Raw genomic sequence first — 26,070 nt, 5'->3', positions numbered from 1 at the left:
AGGACCACCCACCCCTATCACAGCCAGTGTATCCAGTAGTATACAGATTGATCACCCTTGGTAGGACCTGTTGCTTTTCCCCCACCCACCCCTATCACAGCCAGTGTATCCAGTAGTATACAGATTGATCACCCTTGGTAGGACCTGTTGCTTTTCCCCACCCACCCCTATCACAGCCAGTGTATCCAGTAGTATACAGATCACCCTTGGTAGGACCTGTTGCTTTTTCCCACCCACCCCTATCACAGCCAGTGTATCCAGTAGTATACAGATTGATCACCCTTGGTAGGACCTGTTGCTTTTTCCACCCATCCCTATCACAGCCAGTGTATCCAGTAGTATACAGATTGATCACCCTTGGTAGGACCTGTTCCTTTTCACAACCACCCCTATCACAGCCAGTGTATCCAGTAGTTCACGATTGATCAGTAGGACCTGTTGCTTTTAACCCCTATCAATAGTGTATCCAGTATACAGATTGACACCCTTGTAGGACCAGCTTTTTCCCACCCACTCCTATCACAGCCAGTGTATCCAGTAGTATACAGATTGATCACCCTTGGTAGGACCTGTTGCTTTTCCCACCCACCCCTATCACACAGTGTATCCAAGAGTATATAAATTGATCACCCAGGACCTGTTGCTTTTCCCCACCCACCCCTATCACAGCCAGTGTATCTAGTAGTATACAGATTGATCACAGGACCTGTTGTCAGAGTATACAGTGAAATCTAAGATTGATCACCCTTAAACACCTATCACAGCCAGTGTATCAGAGTATATACATTGATCACCCTTGGTAGGACCTGTTGCCTTGTCAGATCACAGCCATATCCAAGAGTATGAAATCTAAGGACCTGTTGCTTTTCCCCAAACACCCTCACAGTATCCAGTAGTGATACAGAGTAGGACCTGACCTGTTGCTTTTCCCCACCCACCCCTATCACAGCCAGTGTATCCAGTAGTAACAGAATCACCCTTTGTCAGAGTACCCCTATGCCAATCTAGTAGTATACAGAAACCCTTGGTAGGATTGTGCTTTTCACAAACCCCTATCACAGTCAGTGTATCCAAGTGAATTGATCACCCTTGGTAGGATGTTGCTTTTCACACCCACCCCATCACAGCCAGTGTATCCAATAGTATATAAATACCCTTGGTAGGACCTGTTGAAATCCTACCGAAATCACAGTCAGTTATCCAGTAGTATACAGATTGATCACCCTTGGTGATCTGTTGCTTTTTCTAACCCCTAGCACAAACAATAATTTTATTTCACGATGCTCTGGCCAGTCTAATTTGCAAAATCTTTTTCATCCGAAACAATTTTGGCAGATTTATGGCTATAACAGGTTAGGCAAAACTAAAATCTGATTTGTTTGTCTTTATAAATGGTTTTGCAGAAAAAGAAGCCTAAGAAATCATAATATCAATGCAATTCAACAGTCATAAATATCGTGAAATCTACAACAAAAACACACCTTGTGAAGAGGAACATATAGAGTGAAATCTAACGAAACACCTTGTCAGAGTATACGTGAAATCTAAGGAAACACCTTGTCAGAATATACGTGAAATCTAACAAAACATCTTGTCAGAGTACATGAAATCTAACAAAACATCTTGTCAGAATATACGTGAAATCTTAATGAAACACCGTGTCAGAGTACATATAGGTGAAATTTAACGAAACACCTTGTCAGAGTACATATAGGTGAAATCTAACGAAACACCTTGTCAGAGTACATATAGGTGAAATCTAACGAAACACCGTGTCAGAGTACATATAGGTGAAATCTAACGAAACACCGTGTCAGAGTACATATAGGTGAAATCTAACGAAACACCGTGTCAGAGTACATATAGGTGAAATCTAACGAAACACCTCTAATTACGCATTCTGTAACGACTCACTAATGGCCTGGCTATCCACAGCTCTTGTTATTCGATTACTTAATGACATGGCCAGCTGATTGTTCTAACAGAAAATCAGATAATTTGTTTAAAAGTCATCTAAATTAAGAGTCGAGATAACCCTACTGTGTGTTCCAATTTTCCGATGTGTATCAGTGATTCTGCTCTCCAGCATTCCCCAGTTTACTGACTGCGTTAAAGCGACAGTAAAGCCAGCGACACTGGAAAATTGGCAATTCTTGGGCGCTATAGCCTCTATCAGATATCTCCCATTACTTTTGTCTTCTCTGCTGGGTTACAGTAGCTATACTGCTTGGTTTGTGGTCTTGATCACTGCAGTAAACACTTTAAAATGTTTTCAAATAAATGTTTCTGCTAAAACGACCTTAAAACTGAATTTACATTAAAATATTTTGACCAACCTTGGTGGTATAGTGGCTAGTGGTATATATGGTACCAGCTCCCACCCAGAGCAATTTTATCAACTCAGTGGGTCACTACACTGACTTATCTCTCACTAACCACTAACCTTCTGTCCTCGACAGTCAGCCCAGATAGCTGAGGTGTGTCCAGGACAGCGTGCTTGCACCTTATTTGGATATAAGCACAAACGTAAGTATAAATCAAATAATCAATCAAATATTTTCTATCATATAAAACCAACATCCTCAGAAGAATAAACAATGCATTATAAGTTTTAAAAAAACAACAACAATACAGCATGGGAATAATTAAGAGACCCAGCTAGCATATACTTGAAATAGAATGGATGGATGGATGGATGGATGGATGAATTAAAATACAATATGGGAATAACAGAGACCAAGCATATGCTTGAAATAGAATGAATGGATGGATGGATGAATGAAGGAAGGAAGGAATGGTCAAAACTTACAATACAATATGGGAATAACAGACAAGAGACCAAGCATATACTTGAAATAGAATGAATTCATGAATGGATGGATGGATGGATGGATGGATGGATGGATAAATAAATGCATGAATGAATGAATGGATGGATAGGTAAATGAATTAATGGATGGATGGATGGATGAATGAAAGAAAGAATGAAAGAATGAATTGCTTTTAGCTATAAAGTTTTGTGCCATTTTACATTTACAAATTACAGATATTAACATTGTTGTTTGGATTTTCAACATACAAGTATGTTATCATTTTGATTTCAAAAACGAACAGACACTCACTTAAAAGATAAAATTTGTTTTCCTTAATGACACTACTAGAGGACATTTATTAATACCACTGCTTATGATACACCAGCCATAGAGCACTGGTTGGAATGGGGGGGAGGGGAGAGGAGGAGGGGGAGAGAGAGAGAGAGAGAGAGAGAGAGAGAGAGAGAGAGAGAGAGAGAGAGAGAGAGAGAGAGAGAGAGAGAGAGAGAGACATAAAACAATCAATCAGAGAATGGGTCCACTGAGGTGATTTGATCCTACGACACAAGCTACTCAGACGAGCACTCTACCTAAAGAGCTAGATGTCACCCCTTACAAAGTAAAAAGTCCCCTAAAAAAAGTAATGTATGTATTGCATCAACTTTTGTATTTAGTTCAATTATAAAGCTTCACATTCAGTTCAATTTCTCAAAAACTATAATTCCTACATCAATGAAACTTGGTTTATGGTTGCACCTACATGTTCATGAATAGATGTTCATCACAATTCAAGTTAAAAATAAATAAATTAAATTGATGAAATTAAAATTTTGATTTTAATTTAATTAAAAAAAAATAGTTTAATTATAAATATTGGTTTTAAACATGCAACTGTCAGCAATATTGAATAAGTTTATGGTAGGCAATACATTTAATTCCCGGGGTATTTTTTTATTTTCTGTGTCTCTTATAAAGCACTAACTATTAATCCCGGTCTTGGACAGACAGTCCAATCAACAGCTTGCTTGAACTTTAAATAGATATAAGGAAGAAAATAAATTTCCAATGAAATGAAATCGTGTTTATATTGTACGTTGAATATATCTCAGCAGTTTGGGTTGCCGTTTGTTGATTGTTCAATCAATCTTGGTCTTAAAAAGTCCAATTTCATGTCTTTATCACACAGAAGAAGAAAATAACACAAAATTTAATTTCAAGTTACAGTGGGTCCATTCAAATGAATGGGTTTTTCTCTCGTTCCAACGAGTTCATCATAACTGTAAAGATCTGGATTTTCTCTGATGACTACATGTTAGAATTACCAAGTTTGACATCAAATAGCCGATGATTAGCCAGGGCTTCTAGATTATGGTAGCCCACTCCTATGGCTAGTGATATTCAATGTTGGGCTAGTCAATAACTACTATTGCCATGCCTGACAGGGCTTCTAGATTATGGTAGCCCACTCCTATGGCTAGTGATATTCAATGTTGGGCTAGTCAATAACTACTATTGCCATGCCCGACAGAGCTTCTAGATTATGGTAGCCCACTCCTATGGCTAGTGATATTCAATGTTGGGCTAGTCAATAACTACTATTGCCATGTCTGACAGGGCTTCTAGATTATGGTAGCCCACTCCTATGGCTAGTGATATTCAATGTTGGGCTAGTCAATAACTACTATTGCCATGTCTGACAGGGCTTCTAGATTATGGTAGCCCACTCCTATGGCTAGTGATATTCAATGTTGGGCTAGTCAATAACTACTACTGCATTATAACACAAATAAAACAAAACAAAAACTAAACTCCATTCTGAAATAGCCGTACAGTTTTCATTTTTGGAGGAGATTTCAAGTAAGTGAACAAACTCTTGAATACTGTCAGTGATCCGAGATTTGTCGTGTTGGTAAATCAATACAACAGTAAAAGAATCCCACTCACTTTGATATCTATACAACTGCAGTGGAACAATTAATGACAACCTCTATCAGATGACAAAATAACAATCACAATGGGCAGAAACAAATTAAGTCGAGATATCGACAAATAAAATCATTAATGTTGGTCTTTTGTCTGTGATTGCCTTTGTCAAACATATTACTTTATTAGCTTCCTTACGCTGCTGCCATCATTCCAATAAGGTAAGACAAATCTTTAATATATACTGAAGTTCATTAAAAACGCATCACCCAGTTTCCAGTTGTTATTGCTCTCGCATGTGTAAAGTTGCTATGAAATGCACAATAACCCTAACCCTTGTCTACAATATTGCCTACCAGAATACATCCAATTATACAAAATCGGTTAAATGTCGTTTTTTTGGTTCTCATGTCCCTTTTACAATATCCAATTAGAATTAAGCACATTGTCCTGGGCTATCTGGACTGTTATTGTTTTCTATTTCATGTTTGCAGTGTTTCTTTGATCTACCAAATCTGAATTGAAAACCAATGTCTATTTTTGAAAGCACATGTTTTGATCAAGCGAGTCAGCTTATTATGTTAAAGCTAATGAGGAAACTACCGTATTCTCATTGGCTGTGAATATTTGCAGTGACCTAGATTGACAACTATAGCTGAAGAGTGTAAGCTGTGAGAGCCCCCCCCCCCCCCCCCCCCACACACACACACACACACAGCCGTCTCTGTCTGTGTCGGAAACAAACGTTTATACTTTAATGACAGTATGTTGTTAATTGCCAGTATGTTTTAACTCTTCTCAGCATTCAATTTTGGATCTAATTTACGTACATGTAACACAGGAAGGAAGGAAATGGTTTATTTAACAACACACTCAACACCCTTTTCTGAGAATAAGCCCAGCCCACGTTAAGCTCATAATGAATTGTGTTGGCCTCCTGGCCTTATTTCTCGTCAAATACAGTACCACACTATATAATTATATAGCGTTTTTGCATGAAAGATCTATAAACATCAGCCCATCACATGTTTTTAAATAGAGAGGTCACAGACACCTGAACGGTGGATTAATTTAAACTACAGGTACACATGTACATGCCTTTTATTTAAAATTGCTCTATTTTTGGTTTCAAACCCTAGAAGCTAAAAGCATGCAATATAATATACTAGGGTGGGACGTAACCCAGTGGTAAAGTGCTAGCCTGATGCGCGGTCGGTTTGGGATCAATTCCCGTCAGTGGGCCCATTGGGCTATTTTTTGTTCCAACCAGTACACCACGACTGGTATATCAAAGGCCATGGTATGTGATATCCAGTCTGTGGGATGGTGCATATAAAAAAATCCCTTGCTACTAATGGAAAAATGTAGTGGGTTTTCTCTCTATGACTGTCAAAAGAACCAAATGTTAAATCAATGTGGTCTAGTGGTGTCGTTAAACAAAACAAACTTTTAACTTTATAATATATCATTCTGAAATTGCTGTTGTTGCACTAGCAATATTTATAGCTGCCACCTTCACTCACATTGAATTTTTTTTTTTACATTGTAAATAAGCAATTTATGCACAATTCCTCAAAATATTATAATTTAAATAGAATATTTTATGGTAGCCATTGCAATTTGTTTATATACAAGTACATGTAACAGTGAAATAAATATGATGATATAAAATTACATGAACTTATATGCATAAAGTACATTTAACTTTTTAATTTAATTTTTATAAAAGAATATTAAAATCTGGAACACAAAAATGGAAAAAAGTATTCCAGAAATTGGTATTAAAAAATAAAAAATCCTTTTAATTATTAAAATACACACCAAATTTTAGATGCAAAAAGAACACTATACATTATTCCCAAAATAAAAACTAGTAATTTCTGCAGCAAAAACTATAAGTTACCAATAATGGCCGGAATACAAATCTCTATGACACTGGTGAAACCTTTTAAACTACAGTGAAATCATGTGTTGAGATGTTAATGTCACGATGACCTAACAGTAACAGGTCACAAGTTATCATGAGTTACACAGCTTGTTGTCATGAGTTACACACAGCTTGTTGTCATGAGTGATAATGGATGTCTCAAGAGAAAACATTTTCTACTTTAATTTGTAATAAAAAGTGGATCTCAGTCAAATGAGGACTGACTGTCAGTTTCCTTCATCTGTCTTGTCTATCACCCCCTGCCTGTCAGTCACAAATTACCTTAATATAGAAATTTCTCTGTCCAGGATCTAGCTCAGTTGGTAAATAATCGCCTAAGGTGTTTGGGATGTAGGATCGAACCCTCCTCAGTGGACTCATTGTCTGATCGAGTTTTCCCCCATCCCAACCAGTGCACAACGAAATGAAATGAAACGTTTTTTTATTTAATGACGCACTCAACACATTTTATTTACAGTTATATGGCGTTGGACATATGGTTAAGGACCACACAGATATTGATGAGAGTGGAAACCCGCTGTCTCCATTTCATGTGCTACTCTTTTCCATTAGCAGCAAGGGATCTTTTATATGCACTACCCTTTGTGGAGCACTGGCTAGAACGAGAAATACCCCAATGGGCTCACCGATGGGAATTGATCCTAGATCGATTGCGCATCAGGCGAGCCTGTACCACTGAGCTATGTCCCGACTGTAGTGCACAATGAATGCTATATCAAAGGCTGTGGTATGTGCTGTTTAGTCTGTGGGAAAGACCTGCTGCTAATGGATAATAAAAATGTAGATGGTTTTCTCCAAAATTATATATCAGAATTATCAAAGGTTTGACATCCGATAGTCTGATTAATTAAACTAGGTGTTCTAGTGGCGTCAGTATACAAAACAGACCAACTTTCTTGCAATTTTCCCTACAGTTTCTGTTTCGACCCTGTTCTGACAATTTCCTCTGAATCTGTTTTCGGGACTGTCCACACCATCACCTACATATCTCAACTTCCTCCAAAGGTGCAGTCTCTGTGTACTTTCCTGCATCCACCTGGCATTCTTGTCCTCTGCTGCTAACAAAACGTGTCTGACCCATGGCACTAACAATCCCAGATACACAGTATAATAGGTGATGTCTCTCAATTAACATTGCCAAAAGTAACCACTAAAGTGGGAGACCTAAGTTCACTGCTAAAGTTGATGAGAAATGGCAGATGGCCACAAGACACAAACACATATTGCAGCTGGAGAGACAAGGACTGGGACGTGAAGGTGGACAGTGAGAGAAGTTAAAAAACTGGAACTGCACATTCTGGGGAAATTAAAATGCAATTAAAGCCAGACACATATCTCTGTGATTTCAGTCCACGATAAATGTCATACGATGAAACCAGATTAAACAGCTGATGTCATAGTAATGTGAGATGCTTTAGATCTGATTTGAGGCTGTCATACGATGAAACCAGATTAAACAGCTGATGTCACAGTAATGTGAGATACTTTAGATCTGATTTGAGGCTGTCATACGATGAAATCAGATTAAACAGCTGATGTCACAGTAATGTGAGATACTTTAGATCTGATTTCTCACAAAGGTAGAGACTGTCATACAATGGAATCCGCATTAGTGAATAAATATCATGCAGACTTTTTATCTTGCAACTCCCACCTGTGGCATGATGAAACTGGCATCATGGAAATACAATACCGGAACAACATCTGTCTCGCTTACTTTGCAGACCTATAACGATTTTAATCATGAATAGTTAATTAAATAAATAATAGTGCAGAAAACACAAAAATGTCGGCCGTGGGTGGGAATCAAGTTGCAAGCTAGAAAACAATGGAATTGCAGAGGTTTGTGTTTGGCTTTAAAGGAAAAAAAGAAAGAAAGCAGTGAGATGTGGAAACTAAATATGTTCTTCGATAATAGACATGCCTGCAAACATTGCATAATCACATATGATGTTGTATAAATAGTCTCAGCTCTCCAAATGTGAGTGAATACGCAAACAGTTGCAGCATGTCTCACTTAGCAAGATTTTCACTTGGGGTTCTTCGATAATAGACATGCCTGCAAACATTGCATAATCACATATGATGTTGTATAAATAGTCTCAGCTCTCCAAATGTGAGTGAATACGCAAACAGTTGCAGCATGTCTCACTTAGCAAGATTTTCACTTGGGGTTCTTCGATAATAGACATGCCTGCAAACATTGCATAATCACATATGATGTTGTATAAATAGTCTCAGCTCTCCAAATGTGAGTGAATACGCAAACAGTTGCAGCATGTCTCACTTAGCAAGATTTTCACTTGGGGTTCTTCGATAATAGACATGCCTGCAAACATTGCATAATCACATATGATGTTGTATGAGTGAATAGTCTCAGCTCTCCAAATGTGAGTGAATACGCAAACAGTTGCAGCATGTCTCACTTAGCAAGATTTTCACTTGGGGTTCTTCGATAATAGACATGCCTGCAAACATTGCATAATCACATATGATGTTGTATAAATAGTCTCAGCTCTCCAAATGTGAGTGAATACGCAAACAGTTGCAGCATGTCTCACTTAGCAAGATTTTCACTTGGGGTTCTTCGATAATAGACATGCCTGCAAACATTGCATAATCACATATGATGTTGTATAAATAGTCTCAGCTCTCCAAATGTGAGTGAATACGCAAACAGTTGCAGCATGTCTCACTTAGCAAGATTTTCACTTGGGGTTCTTCGATAATAGACATGCCTGCAAACATTGCATAATCACATATGATGTTGTATAAATAGTCTCAGCTCTCCAAATGTGAGTGAATACGCAAACAGTTGCAGCATGTCTCACTTAGCAAGATTTTCACTTGGGGTTCTTCGATAATAGACATGCCTGCAAACATTGCATAATCACATATGATGTTGTATAAATAGTCTCAGCTCTCCAAATGTGAGTGAATACGCAAACAGTTGCAGCATGTCTCACTTAGCAAGATTTTCACTTGGGGTTCTTCGATAATAGACATGCCTGCAAACATTGCATAATCACATATGATGTTGTATAAATAGTCTCAGCTCTCCAAATGTGAGTGAATACGCAAACAGTTGCAGCATGTCTCACTTAGCAAGATTTTCACTTGGGGTTCTTCGATAATAGACATGCCTGCAAACATTGCATAATCACATATGATGTTGTATAAATAGTCTCAGCTCTCCAAATGTGAGTGAATACGCAAACAGTTGCAGCATGTCTCACTTAGCAAGATTTTCACTTGGGGTTCTTCGATAATAGACATGCCTGCAAACATTGCATAATCACATATGATGTTGTATAAATAGTCTCAGCTCTCCAAATGTGAGTGAATACGCAAACAGTTGCAGCATGTCTCACTTAGCAAGATTTTCACTTGGGGTTCTTCGATAATAGACATGCCTGCAAACATTGCATAATCACATATGATGTTGTATAAATAGTCTCAGCTCTCCAAATGTGAGTGAATACGCAAACAGTTGCAGCATGTCTCACTTAGCAAGATTTTCACTTGGGGTTCTTCGATAATAGACATGCCTGCAAACATTGCATAATCACATATGATGTTGTATAAATAGTCTCAGCTCTCCAAATGTGAGTGAATACGCAAACAGTTGCAGCATGTCTCACTTAGCAAGATTTTCACTTGGGGTTCTTCGATAATAGACATGCCTGCAAACATTGCATAATCACATATGATGTTGTATAAATAGTCTCAGCTCTCCAAATGTGAGTGAATACGCAAACAGTTGCAGCATGTCTCACTTAGCAAGATTTTCACTTGGGGTTCTTCGATAATAGACATGCCTGCAAACATTGCATAATCACATATGATGTTGTATAAATAGTCTCAGCTCTCCAAATGTGAGTGAATACGCAAACAGTTGCAGCATGTCCCACTTAGCAAGATTTTCACTTGGGCTTTGAGGGAATGTTTCTAAATTATGAATCTCAAATTGAGGGAATGTTTCTAAATTATGGCCTGCAAACATTGCATAATCACATATGATGTTTCTAAATTATGGTTTTTTTAATTTAATCTCTAGGGTTTTTAAAAAAAGAGAAAAGATTATAGTGTAAAATATGATTTTCTATACAAGAAAACCCCAGACACACACTGTATCATTAATCTAGGACTCATACACTAATAATTTGTGAAAAATGAAGGTAAATGCAAATATTTAATGGAGCTTATAAATGTAAATGTTGATGCCACTGTAAGAATAAAAACACCCATTTCTTACATCCCCTTTGTAGCTCAAATTTGTCTCCAACATAATATGTTGGAGATCACTTTTCAGACTAATGTATCAAAGGTCATGGTATGTATGTGCTATCCTGTCTGTGGGATGGTGCATATAAAAGATCCCTTGCTACTAATGGAAAAATGTAGCAGATTCCTCTCTAAGACTGTATGTCAAAATTACCAAATATCTGACATCCAATTGTTGATGATTAATAAATTAAGGTGCTCTAGTGGTGTCATTAAACAAAACAAACTTTAACATTAACTTCATCAAGGCTATAAAAAGAAAAAAATGAAGGAAAAACGGAATGAAAGCATGAAAGAAAAGCAAGAAAGAAAGAAAGAAAGAAGAAGAAAGCAATGTTTTATTTAACGACGCACTCAACACATTTTATTTATGGTTATATGGTGTCGGACATATGGTTAAGGACCACACATATACTACTCAAAAGAATTTAAGGGTCAAAAATTTATAACCAAATAAGTTTCAGAGTGTATTAGATTGATGATGTAAACTACACCAAATTTTTTATTTATTGTTTCATATTTACAAAAAAACACAAATAAACGTCACTGTATACAAGAAAGTCACATGACATGCTGTCAAAGTTGAAGGTTGTCAAACATGGATTTTACACATTAGAACATTCGTTTAATAGTGTGTGAATCCACCCCTGGCGCAAATACACTCGACACATCGTTGCCTCATGCTGTTGATCAGACGTCTAAAGAACTCTTGGGGAATGGCCTGCCACTCTGCCATAAGAAGTTGATCCAGATCATGAAGGTTGGCCGGAGGGGCATGGTTATCCCGAACTCTCCTGCCTAATTCGTCCCAGGCGTGCTCTATTGGGGCCAAGTCAGGCGAATATGCTGGCCAATCCATCCTGGCGATACCTTGTTGTCTGAGAAAGTCCGTTACCACCCTGGCGCGGTGGGGTCTGGCATTGTCATCCTGCAGAACTGCCCCGCCGCCAATCTGCTGAAGGCCTGGGAGAACCAACGGCCGGATAATCTCATTCAGATAGCGGATTCCATTCAGATTGCCATCCACCACATAGAGGTGGGTCCTGTGGTGGATAGAGATGCCGCCCCACACCATGACGCTGCCACCACCGAACCGGTGACGTTGTCTAACGTTAACGTCAGCGAAGCGCTCCCCAGGACGTCTGTAGACACGAATCCGACCGTCGTTGAATTGGATACTAAACCTGGACTCATCAGTGAACATCACTCGACCCCACTGAACACGTTGCCACCGCAGATGAAGCGTGCACCAGTGACGTCTGGCCGTTCTGTGACGTGGTAGGAGTGGTGGTCGAACAGCCTGGCGATGGCAGCGTAGATTATTGGCTCTCAGACAATTGCGTATGGTTTGATCAGACACTCGAGTTCCAGCCGCAGTCCGCAGATTGTCACGTAATCGGCGTGCAGTGGTTGTGCGTTGACGTAGAGCCATATTGGTGATGTAGCGGTCCTCTCTATTTGTAGTGCTTCGGGGTCTTCCCGAACGTGGACAATTTCGAACAGAATTCATTGCTTGGTACCGTTGCCACATGTCGGTCAACGACACTCAGAGCAACATTTCTTTGCGTATTGCCATCCTGAAGCCAAGCAATAGCCCTTCCTTGATCTTCGATAGTCAGTTGAAGTCGTACCATTGTCGAATTTGGAGTGTGCACCGTACACGAACGCAAGCTCTAATTATATGGAAATTCAGCATTGGGAACATGGAATACACGTGCAAAGCGTGCAAATGAAGCGCTTTGTGAAAAAGCAAGTTATGGGCACTTAGCAGACCTTTCGCTTTCGCCCTAATTTACGTGCAAATGTAAGCATGTTTTCGCCATTAGAACTAGTCGACAGTGTCAATGACAGTGGATTTTAATTCATTTATGGGTTGCTTAGACCCACTTTCGTCAAAATGGAACAATACCATGCGTGACATTATGGTCTAGTTAATATAATTGACATTCAGAAAATAATGTCGAAAATATCGTCTGACCCTTAAATTCTTTTGAGTAGTATATATTGAGAAAGGAAACCTGCTGTCAACACTGCATGGGCTATTCTTTTCGATTTGCAGCAAGGGATCTTTTATATGCACCATCCCACAGACAGGATAACATATACCACAGTCTTTGATATACCAGTCGTGTTGTACTGGCTGGAGTGACATATAGCCTAATGGGCCCATCGACGGGAATCGATCCCAGACTGACCGTGCATCAAGCAAACGCTTTACCACTGGGCTACGTCCCACCCTTAAAAAAAGAAACAAAGAAAGAAAGAAAGAAAGAGAGAAAAGAAAGAAAGAGAGAAAGAAAGAAAGAAAGAAAAACAAATGAATTGCTCTCAGTGGACCCATCAAGTTTCCAGCCCCCACTCCAACACCCCACACTTCCCAACTAGCACCGCCCTCATGCTATTTTGCTCATTGGAGGCCTGGCTTTTATTGCAAGCACAGCGTTTATTGCAGGCCCGGTGTTTATTGGAGGCCTGGCGTTTATCGGGAGGCCTGGCTTTATTGGAGGCCTGGCGTTTATTGGAGGCCTGGCGTTTATTGGTGGCCCAGCGTTTATTGGTGGCCCTGCGTTTATTGGTGGCCCTGTGTTTATTGCAGGCCTGACATTTATTGGTGGCCCTGTGTTTATTGGTGGCCTGGCGTTTAATGGTGGCCTGGCGTTTAATGGTGGCCCTGCGTTTATTGGTGGCCTAGCGTTTATTGGTGGCTCTGTGTTTATTGGTGGCCTGGCGTTTATTGGTGGCTCTGCGTTTATTGGTGGCTGCGTTTATTGGTGGCCCGGCGTTTATTGGTGGCCCGGCGTTTTGCGTTTATTGGTGGCCCTGCGTTTATTGGTGGCCTTACGTTTATTGGTGGCCCTGTGTTTATTGGTGGCTTACGTTTATTGGTGGCCCTGCATTTATTGGTGGCCTGGCGTTTATTGGTGGCCCTGCGTTTATTGCAGGCCTGGTGTTTATTGGTGGCCTGGCGTTTATTGGTGGCCCTGCGTTCATTGTAGGCCCTGTATTGGTGGCCTGGCATTTATTGGTGGCCTGGCATTTATTGGTGGCCCGGCGTTTATTGGTGGCCCTGCGTTTACTGGTGGCCCTGCATTTATTGGTGGCCCTGCGTTTATTGGTGGCCTGGCGTTTATTCGTGGCCCGGCGTTTATTGCAGGCCTGGTGTTTATTGGTGGCCTGGCGTTTATTGGTGGCCCTGCGTTTATTGGTGGCCCAGCATTTATTGGTGGCCCTGTGTTTATTGGTGGCCCTGCGTTTATTGGTGGCCCTGCATTTATTGGTGGCCTGGTGTTTATTGGTGGCCTGGCATTTATTGGTGGCCCTGTGTTTATTGGTGGCCCAGCGTTTATTGGTGGTTCTGCGTTTATTTTGTTGCAAAGTGTTACAGACCTGGCTCTTATTGGAGGCCGGCGCCTATTAGAGAAAATACGGTATATCTTAGACATCAAATGGCTGCAAGCTGTCATTAAAAATATATACCTTCCTTATAACATCATGATACAAGTAGCAAAAAAAAGAGAGGATTTTTTCCTCCTCTGACATGTTTTAATACCAGTAATTCCAAATTATTTCATTCTATTTTATGGATGGCAGTTAGAAAAACAATCTGATTACTGCCCCTTCCATCAAGACACCCCATAACATATTTAAATTCTAAATACGTTACAGACAAAAAAGGACTGTTTCCTTTGATAAATTCATAGTGTAATAACAGAAGGCCAATATAGCTGAATGAATGCTTTCATTCAAGACAAATGAAGAAAAGGTTTCCTATACAAACGCGTAACATTAAAGTAATAATGGTTCAAATTAAAGTATTTACGGCGTCTTGGTCTTCGTTCTACTGACAAATAAATAGAAATGAAATTACACAATTTGTTTCACACTGAAAGCACCCTGACACATATCACCAACAAGGCCTGTAATTACAACCTATTAGGAAGCAGAAAGCAAATATAATTCTTTCTGAGAATCTAATGCAGTGTATCTTTCTGTCATTGCATGTAACACTGATGTGTTTTCCACTTGTGGGGCATTTTCACCATTTTCAGCGCACTTTTATTTTTTTCATTAAAGACAAAAAAATTCATTGAAATATGAAATAAATGTAATTAATGTTCTTAATTTGCTTGAATAAATGAATGGCAAAATATATAACAGAATTTTTTTTTTTTTTTTAAATTATCAACTGACATCGAATTTTGGGTCAGGATCTGTCTTCTTTAACTGTCCTCTGTATGAGAAATATTTTATAAATTTGAACGAAAAAGAAGAAGAAGAAGAAGAAGAAGAAGAAGTTTTCATTGCCAAATAGTACAAGAGATGTCATAATATGTTGGTCTTGTTTGTAGCAAGGTACACTTAAAACATGAGGCACAGTGGGTTTTTAATCACATTCTCTAGCAGGGCATGCCCGAAACCTAAGTGGTATAGGGGCATGTTAAAAGGCACTCATCTCACTCACCTCTCTCACCCTCTCACTCTCACTCACTCTCTCACTCTCACTCACTCACTCACTCACTCACTCACTCACTCACTCACTCACTCACTCACTCACTCTCTCTCTCTAGCATGGCTAGCTCTGACACTTGCCAAATTCTCCAATTGCGAATTTTAAAAGCAATTGGCAAATTTTATTTTAATTTGGCAAAAAAATTACATGTAATAATTGACATTTTGTTACAGAATATATCAACATTTCTGCTATTTTTGAAGTTTAATAGATAATTTGGAGAAATTTTCTTCTCACCCAGAGCTAGCCCTGTTAAGTCTAGATCAAAAGGTATTATACACGTCCAAGTATGAACGGCCCAAAAAGTTAAAATGTGTGTTGTTTAACAAAACCACTAGAGCACATTGATTTATTAATCATTGACTACTGCATGTCAAACATTTGGTAATTCTGACATAGTCTTAGAGAGGAAACCTGCTACATTTTGCCATGATCAGCAAAGGATCTTTTATAAGCATCATCCCAAAGACAGGATAATATATACCAGAGCCTTTGATATACCAGTCGTGGTACAGTGGCTGGAATAAGCAATAACCCAACAGGGATCAATTTTAGGTTAAAATGGTGTTCTAGTATGCAATTGTTTTGAGGTACAATCTTTGCACAGGTGTAATGATCTCCCCACCCAACCCCATTCTCAAATGTTTTTTTAAATTTTCATTGACAAACGAGCAAAAGCCTGTAGGTACTGATGTCAGATGGGCCGAGATCACCTGAAATCATTGTATTCACCAATAATGCTACAATGCTCAGCTACACAATAAGATAGGATGGACTCTGCAAGCCTGTTACACTCATCATGTGGCAGAAAACCTGTTGTCATCGTAATATTGGCTCCTCTTTTTACTTAACAGCAAGGGGTCTTTCATACACACTTCCTGACACACAATACAGCTGATATAATGTAGTATGTGAAGTACATACACTAGTACATTTGATAAACAGAACACTTGGACCTGACAGTGAAAATATTTCAGTCTACTACAGGGTAAGTGAATATCACCCATTAGGTGGGTTCTAGCCAGTGCACAATCAATGATATATCAAAAGCCACGGTATGTGCTATCCTGTCTGAAAAACACATACTACAGCCTTTGACCAGTTGTGATGCACTGGTTTGAATGAGAAAAATCCTATCAGTTCAATGGATCCACCAATGTGGCTTGATATTGTGATGCAAGCACCTCAGGCGAGTACACAACCGACTGGGGAAGGACATAAGCTTGCCCAAGGTGCAATTAATGCAGGCTTCTAAAAAATACGAGAACGATCGTTTAGTTTGCGCATTGCTCACACAATTTAAATCAACTATTTTTTCATTTGCACAATAAACTTAGGATATCATTTACAGTGGCAAAATAAGTTCTTCAAAAAGGAAATGGGTTACTTGAATTTATTTTTGCTTAACTCATAAAAGCTAATCCCCTTCTGCAGGCCAATGGATTTTTCAATGTCATGGTATGTGCTGTCCTGTCTGTGGGTAAGATGTAAAAGATCCTTTGATGTGATTCAGTAGGAAGGAAGGAAATGTTTTATTTAATGATGCACTCAACACATTTACGATTATTATGGAGTTGGACATATGGTTAAGGACCACACAGATATTGAAGAAGGAAACCCGCTGTCACCACTTTATGGGCTACTCTTTTCCATTAGCAGCATGGGATCTTTTATATGCACCATCCCTTAGACAGGATAACACATACCACTGCCTTTGATGTACCAGTCGTGGTGCACTGGCTGGAGAAGATATATAGCCCAATGGGCAAACTGACTAGGATCGATCCCAAACTGACTAGGATTGATCCCAAACTGACTAGGATCGATCCCAAACTGACTAGGATCGATCCCAAGCTGACTAGGATCGATCCCAAAGCGACTGTGCATCAAGTGAGTGCTTTACCACTGGGCTATGTCTCGCCCACAAAACTAATGATTCAGTAGGAGTTGCGGGTAATATACTGGCAACAGGTTTTTTCTCAGACTAATAATAATCATTAGACAAATGTATGACTCATGTTTCTCTTAAGCGCAGGTGTTTAAGCACTGAAAATGCCTGTAGTTAAACACATGTAAGTTAAAACAGGCGTTGTAAATTCAGCCCCATGTGTTTAGATACAGACTGAAGTGTCGAGGTGTCATTAAACTTACATTCATTTTCTTTCCTTTTAAGGGAAGTAAGGTAATAACATGATGTTTGCTCAGTTCAGTAGGGAGCTATAAAACCACTTTGATTTCTCTCTCACCAACTGTGGGGTGGTGTGGGGAAAGGTGAGCGGAAACAGAATCCAGCTCAATCGGTATAATCCCTTTTTCAGCTAATGGAAATATTTAATGGGTTTCCTTTGGTCTACGAACGGAAAAATGTTCCGTTTTCTTTTCTGAGACTATATGTCAAAATTACCAAACGTATGACATCCAATACTTGATGATTAATAATCAATGAGCTCTAGTGATGTTATTAATAGTTTTTTTGTGGTTTTTTAAAACCAGACTTAATGTTTTTAAAGTTTAACATTGATTTTTCTTTCAGTGAAAAATCTGGAACATGATATGGTCTTTATAAGTAGGAGTTTCATGGCCAATGTAAAAGTTCTCAAGAGACAAATATACTGAAGAACAACAAAAAAGGTGAGGTTTTGTTTAATTAGTGATTTAGTTAATACTGATGGAGGATTTCTAAATATATGCGATTTTATAGCAAAATATAAAAACAAACTTTCTAGAGTACTCTTTTTTAATTAATGCAGTGAAATGTTTCATAATAATGGAATAAACGAGCCAATAACAAACGATAAACCAGTTTACCCACACAAGCTAAAACAACTTCTTAAAGACAAAACTGGATGTAGAGAAATATATAAATTATTATGCTTCACATCAGCCATACCAAAGTCTTAATTAAAATATAAAAATTAAAGTTTTGTTATTCACCACCAGAATGGAATATATTTTACAATATACCTTTTAAATGCATTAGAGATACAATATGTTTAATTGCATAGTCCCTGTGCATATAAAATGTATGTTAATAACCGGAATAACCAATTATCCATTAAGAATACCGTTTCGAGATTATAACCAACACTAACCTTTACAAGTGCCTAGTGTATTATATATGTACTTTTTCTTTTTCACGATTCAATTTGGTCAATAGTCTGTAAAAATTAGCCTAAAATCTTCAAAAGACAATGATCATTTCAATAGACAAAAAAACTAATGAGAAACTATAGTCCCATCATTCTATAAAATGTTTTTCTGTAAATAATTTCAGTTTCGTTTGTTGTAAGAAGAAAAGTAAAAGTGTTTTGGAAATAACAAATAAATAATATTTTTTGTGTGCAATTTACAAATCAATCGGCTTAGAAATAAATTATTTGTAGTAAATTCCATGGTGTGAAAAAAGGCGTTCCATGTGGGACGGACTATAAATTAATATTTGCGTGTCTTTTCTTGTTGAGTATATTATTAACCTGACAACACACTGCTATGGTAAAATCCATTTTCTCCATGTGTTTCAATTCTTGTTATAAGTTCAAGTATTAATGAAATAAGAATGTTCTGTGAAGTGTTTATTTTATTAAGTTCTCACACAAATGTGCTCAAGTTACTGTCACTGGTCTCCTATGTACGGAGCTAGTGCACCACGACTGGTATATCAAAGTCTGTGGTATGTGCTATCCTGTCTGTGGGATGGTGCATATAAAAGATCCCATGTTGTAATAAAAAAGAGTAGCCCACGATGTGGTGATAGTGGGTTTTCTCTCTCAATATCTGTGTGGTCCTTAACCATATGTCCGACGCCATATAACCGTAAATATAAAAGTGTTGAGTGCGTCGTTAACTAAAACATTTCCTTCCTATGCATGGATAAGTAAACATGACTCTCAGAACAAAATACAAGCGACATGTAGAAATTACAAGTGAGAATATTAGATGCTCTAATCATTTAAGGATTGCCTATTACTTCAAGGTATGAACAACAACAAAAAGCATGTGCAAAATGTGAGAATTGGCAAAACAGTTCACGAAAATGTTTGCCATGCTTTTTATTATTCAAACCCCAAGAAACCTAAAGGAAATCTTCTTTTGTCATGCCTATCATAAATAAACTCCCAAACTTCTAAATTACTAGCCTTCCACAGTGGTAGTATTAACAGTTATTTTGCCTTTAACTTTCAACAAATTCCTTTCAAAATCACATGGATCAGTGCTACAGAGACCTGTTGAAAACTGCAAGAACTATAGGTTTCATTCATGTGTCACTGACGCAAGCCTAGATTGGCATTACCCTATTTTCATTCAAGCATTAAATTTAGGAGGGGTGGGACATAGCCCAAGGCCCGTGCTTATAAAATGTTTAGACTCTAGACTAAATCTGTATAGCATTGCTATGATATTAAAGTATCACAGTCTATTGTATAGCATTGCTATGACATTAAAGTATCACAGTCTACTTGTCTTGAATCCAGACTAAAGGTTTTATAAGCAAGGGACCAGTGTTTGACTGTTGATCTGGGATCAATCAGCATCGGTGGCCCATATTGGGCTATTTCTCATTCCAGCCATTGCACCACGACTGGTTGTGGTATGTGCTATCCCATCTGTGGGATGATGCATATAAAAGATACCTTACTACTAATGGAAAGAAGTAGTGGGTTTCCTCTCTAAGACTACATGTCAAAATTACCAAATGATGATTGATAAATAAAATCACACAAAAGGCTAATTTGAAAATCAGATATTTACGGCAATACTTCTAAAGAGTTTCAGTTGTTTGGCTTACTGAAACTTCAATCAGGCTAAAGGTTTTTAGATGAATTACATCTAATTGCTAACACTTTTATTTGAGGTGGGTAAGGTGGTCCAGCCTATCTTGTGGAATCATCAGATAAAGGGTTAATTAACACCGATATGCTTATCAAGGTTTCCATTTACCGTATGACCGATATTAATTATATATAATCAGCAAATGTCACATACCTGAAGTATGACACTCTCTGGAGGCTATGGTTATACAAAGACATACACTATTCTTTGCTTTAAAGATAACTCTGCCAATGACACCAAATATATAATTTATTAGACTGGGAAGAAAAAAAAAAGACGTAAATGACAGTACATATAAAAATTACAATTTGGTCAAGCAAGGGCAAACAGTATTTGTTAAGACTTGCTGTGATGTTGGATATGTCTTACACAGATTTAGACTGAATCAGTCATTGGGTTTTGATATCAAAGTTTTTATATAGTCTCTATAGAGATAAAAATAATAATAATAAAGAAACACTACAACCAACCAACAAAATTAAAACAATTTTTTCCTTGGTTTTATGTATAAAAACAGACTATCGTCTTTAGAAATTGACCTCAAGGCTGGTAGATACTGGGTTCACATCCCAGTACCAGCTCAGAACATGGTTTGAGTTGTAATGGCTTGATTTGATAGCAAGGTACATGACCACTACAGCAACTTCTCTCTCATTACACACTAACAACTAACCACTAACCCTTGCCCTGGTGTGTGTGTTCAGGGATGCACTAAAATTTAAAAACTGCCCATAGAAATGGACAAAAGGCCACCTGGATGAACCTGTTATAAAGGGTCTAGTTTACCTGTATCATAAATGTAAAATCGGTTCATCTCAGATTTAATATGCCAATGACACAGAAATGTTTCGTCAAGTTTAACCTCATGTCATCTTAACATTGAAAGGGACAGACCCACTGCATTTTTTCCTGTTCCAACCAGTGTTCAAGAATTGGTATATTACATCAGATTATTTCCACACTGTCTAGACAAAACATCGTTAAGTACCTATTAGAAATCTCACAGCCACTACATAAATGGTGTTCTAGCCTGTCTTTAAACAGCTGATCCGTTCTGTGTGCAGAATTTAAGTGTTGGAAGTGTTAATTCTTCGAAGTGACACTTTTTAACTGCTGTTTCAATAATTATACAGCATTATCTTTCTCTGGGGAATAGAGCTACATTTTCAGTCTAGCCAGTAAATTACAGGTGGGGGGGGGGGGAGGTGAAACGTAGGCCAGTAGTCAGGATCGATCCCCATCGGTGGGCCCATGGGGCTATTTCTTGCTCCTGCCAGTGTACCGTGACTTGTACATCAAAGGCCGTGGTATATGCTATCCTGTCCATGGGATGGTGCATATAAAAGATCCCTTGCTGCTAATCGAAAAGAATAGCTCATGAAATGGTGACAGCGGGTTTTCTCCCTCGATATCTGTGTGGTCCTCAACCATAAGTCCGACGCCATATAACCATAAATAAAATGTGTTCAGATGCTTTGTTAAATGAAAAAAAAAATTCTTTCTCATCTGGTGCAATTATATACAATTTTTGTTGCATGCAACTAACACTGCATATTATCATAAAGATCAGGGGCTGCCTTAATGAAGATTGTAAACGTGGTTACAACAGAATTAAACAAATGAGGAAAGAATATTTAAATATTTGATGAAAAACTTCTTGGAATATTTTAAACTATGGCTATTTGGTGTCTAACATGCAAAGTTTAATTCTGTCAGCAATTTTTTGTTTAATGGTATAGACATCTGGAGTTCTGTCCCTTTCATTTAAAACAAATTTAAAATGTGTGACTGTGAAAAAGGAGAACCTCTACTTCAAATGACAGATGATGCATTATACTCACTACTAAATGAATGATGATATAAAATTATTTCACTCTTGCTAGTCACCGACTATTTGCAAAAGCATACAGGAACATTTCATCTACTTTTTAACATTTGTAAAAACAATTATGTTACTTTGCTATTTTGAGGTACAAATCCATACCCTCAGAAAATTTGAGGGAACAAATTTTTATCTGTATTAACCTCTGTACTATGATGGATGCCAAGCTGTGGGGCTCTTCAAATGACAGCACTTTTTTGCGACTCTCACGGGACGAAGGATATAATACAACCAATTGAACGCTGAAGAAGAAGATCCATCTGAATAAATCCTTGATATGATACACAAAGTGTACCAGAACATTTAAATTACTTTTTAACATTTGTAAAAAATAATGTTACTTTGCAATTTCGGGGTACAAATTTTCTCACAAAATTTGATGGTACTTGTACCTGTATTACCCTGTGGGAAAATCCTTGACACGATATGGTTATCTGATATGGCTATTTTGACATTATGTCATGAGTAAGAGAGGCAACCGTCTGTGACATAGTCCTTATGAAAGCGGTAAGAGATTTTCTATATGCATTTCTTCTTAGACAGGACAGTACATACCACTTTGATGTACCAAGGAAGGAAATGTTTTATATAACGACGCACTCAACACATTTTATTTATGGTTATATGGTGCTGGACATATGGTTAAGGACCACACAGATATTGAGAGAGAAACCTACTGTCGCCACTCCATGGGCTACTCTTTTCAATTAGCAGCAAGGGATCTTTTATATGCACCATCCCATAGACAGGATAGCACATACCACGGCCTTTGATGTACCAGTCACAGGGCACTGGTTTGAAAAGGTAAAAACCCCATCCAGAATGATCAGTTCTAGAACTCCTAATACTACAGGAAAGGCCATTCATTCATTTATAATTATTTTCATACTTATATTCAATTAAGGTTTAAGTATGCTGTCTTGAGCACCAGGAAAATGGGTTAGTTGTTAGTGATTAGTGAGAGAAGTCATTATAGTGGCCTTACACCTATCCAATGAGTCGTTAAACTCATTCTGGGTGGGAGCCAGTACCGGGATGCGAACCCAGTACCTACCAGCCTTAAAGCTAATAGCTTAACTTCTACACTACCGAGGCCAGTGACAGGTGTACTTGCTCTGGGTGGGAGTCAGACCCAGGAGGCTAATCCAGTACCTACCACCCTTAAGTTTGATGGCTTAACGACTTTACCGGTGACAGGTGAGTGCTCTACCACTAGACTATATCACTGTCTCAACATCGTGAAGTCTAATGAATTGGATTAACAGAGAATTTAAGCATGGTAGTCCATTGTTGATAATAATTCATTTTAGCTGCTCCGTGATTTGAAATATATTTTTTATAGTGTACTGAAACAAGATTAAATTCTTCAATTAAATCAAGCCACTGTGAGGTAAAACAAAGGCTATAGAAACAGACATCAATCTTTTTTCTTGAACATTTTAATTCACAGATTTCCTGTGAAAATCAGTCTTTGTTTAATTGCACCTATGCCTTCTTTGTTTAGAGAGAGAGACTTAAGAGTTAGACAGACAGAGAGAGAGAGAGAGAGAGAGAGAGAGAGAGAGAGAGAGAGAGAGAGAGAGAGAGAGAGAGAGAGAGAGGGAGGGAGGGAGGGAGGGAGGGAGGGGGGGGGGAGGGAGGGAGGGAGGGAGGGAGGGAGAGAGAGAGAGAGAGAGAGAGAGAGAGAGAGAGAGAGAGAGAGAGAGAGAGAGAGAGAGAGAGAGAGAGAGAGAGAAAAGAGAGAAAGGGAGGGAGGGAGAGAGAGAGAGAGAGAGAGAGAGAGAGAGAGAGAGAGAGAGAGAGAGAGAGAGAGAGAGAGAGAGAGAGAGAGAGAGAGAGAGACAGACAGACACACACACAAACAGACACACACACACACACACAAACAGACACACAGACAGACAGACAGACAGACAGACAGACAGACAGACAGACAGACCACATGCAGGCTTCCATACTGTCAAGTAGCAAGACATCTTTTACATTCACCTTCTCGCGGACACTGTATGAAAACACATCAACATGTTTTGCTTTTCATTTCAATGAAATTTTTTCACCTCTAAAAGCAAAAGATTTGTTCTCACAACCATCATCAAAGACGATATTGAAATACCACATACCAGTTGTTTCCAAGGCTATAATTAAAAAAACTTAAAATAAAACCACTAAAAAACCTCTTGAACGTGAATAAATCGCTGAGTACTTTTCAAAATAACAAACTTCGACATGATTAAAGCATGGTTTAATAGCGTGTTTTATCAGCTGTGATGTTTTTTTGAGTACTTCAAACAATTGAGGTATGACTTTTTATGCTCGCCAAAATGAAATTAAACTTGCATGCTAGCCAGCAAATTGATAATTCATGCTCAGAGGATGGACTGATTAAGTGCCACTCGACAGTTTGAGCACCACATAGTTCGGGGCTGAAATCTTTTATATCCACATTTCGTTTTTATCACTGGTCATTGACATCTTCCAAATGATGGAGCTTTGTATGTTTCTAATAAAAACCAAATTGGTTTTTCTCCCAAGGACCACGGAAATTCACAAAGCAAAGGGTATAAGCCTTATTCACAATGATTTTTGGCTAATAAGACGATTTTTCATTCTTGTTACAAGAGGTCAAGCTGGGACAAATGAATTAAGAAAGAAAATTGCCAATTTAGTTTGGACATTGTTAGTAACTTCATCATGGAGAGTATAATTCCACGCAAAAAAGAGAGAGATATATATTCCAAGATAAAAGTATACGATGCAACAACAAAAACAACTAGCAAATCACAGCTGGCTAACAGCAGATTTCTCATTCTTGTTACAAAAAGTCAAGATGGGAAAAATGAAGCCAGCAAATGGCCGTTTATAGTCTGGATTTTATTAGTAATTACATTGTGAAGAGGGTCAGGAGGCCCAGTGGTAAAGTGTTCGCTTGATGCATGGTCGGTCTAGGATCGATCCCCATCAGTGGACCCATTGGGCTATTGCTCGTTCCAGCCAGAACTCCACAACTGGTGTAACAAAGACCGTGGTATGTACTATCCTGTCTGTGGGATGGTGCATATAAAAGATCCCTTGCTGCTAATCAAAAAGAGTAGCCCATGAAGTGGTGACAGCAGGTTTCCTCTCTCAGTATCTGTGTGGTCTGTAACCATATGTCCGACGCATGTAATCATAAATAAAATGTGTTGAGTGCGTCGTTAAATAAAACATCCTTCCTTCCTTCCTTCCTTCATTGTGAAGAGTACTGTAAACATTTTATCCTTTCACCAAAAACTGTCAAAGACGCATGTAACCAAAAAATTCAAAAATACAGTACATGACACAACCACCAAAAACTATACAAAGAATACAGTACATGACACAACCACCATATTCAAAGAATACAGTACATGACACAACCACCAAAAACTATTCAAAGAATACAGTACATGACACAACCACCAAAAACTATTCAAAGAATACAGTACATGACACAACCACCAAAAACTATTCAAAGAATACAGTACATGACACAACCACCAAAAACTATTCAAAGAATACAGTACATGACACAACCACCACCAAAAAACTATACAAAGAATACAGTACATGACACAACCACCAAAAACTATTCAAAGAATACAGTACATGACACAACCACCAAAAACTATACAAAGAATACAGTACATGACACAACCACCAAAAACTATTCAAAGAATACAGTACATGACACAACCACCAAAAACTATACAAAGAATACAGTACATGACACAACCACCAAAACAACTAGTAACTCATAACTGACCAACAGCAGAACACTTTTTTCTTTTTTTTTTTTCTTTTTTTTTTACAAGAAGTCATGATGGGACAAATGAAGCAGGAAAATTGCCAATTTAGTTTGGAC

At 38.3% G+C, this 26,070-nt stretch overlaps 1 protein-coding gene across 1 annotated transcript in view; it reads left to right on the top strand.

The window, feature by feature from the left end:
* Nucleotides 1-18,011: 18,011 nt before the first annotated feature.
* Nucleotides 18,012-26,070, top strand: part of LOC121388588 (probable G-protein coupled receptor 139) — a 56,431-nt gene continuing 48,372 nt past the window's right edge. Inside the window, exon 1 of the mRNA XM_041519987.1 lies at nt 18,012-18,109. The gene's annotated coding sequence lies outside the window, so the exon portion shown is untranslated. The remainder of the gene's footprint in view (nt 18,110-26,070) is intronic.

This window comes from Gigantopelta aegis, chromosome 14 (assembly GCF_016097555.1).
Source record: "Gigantopelta aegis isolate Gae_Host chromosome 14, Gae_host_genome, whole genome shotgun sequence".
NCBI classification, from domain to species: Eukaryota; Metazoa; Mollusca; class Gastropoda; order Neomphalida; family Peltospiridae; genus Gigantopelta; species Gigantopelta aegis.
This window is presented reverse-complemented; position numbering and strand designations above follow the sequence as displayed.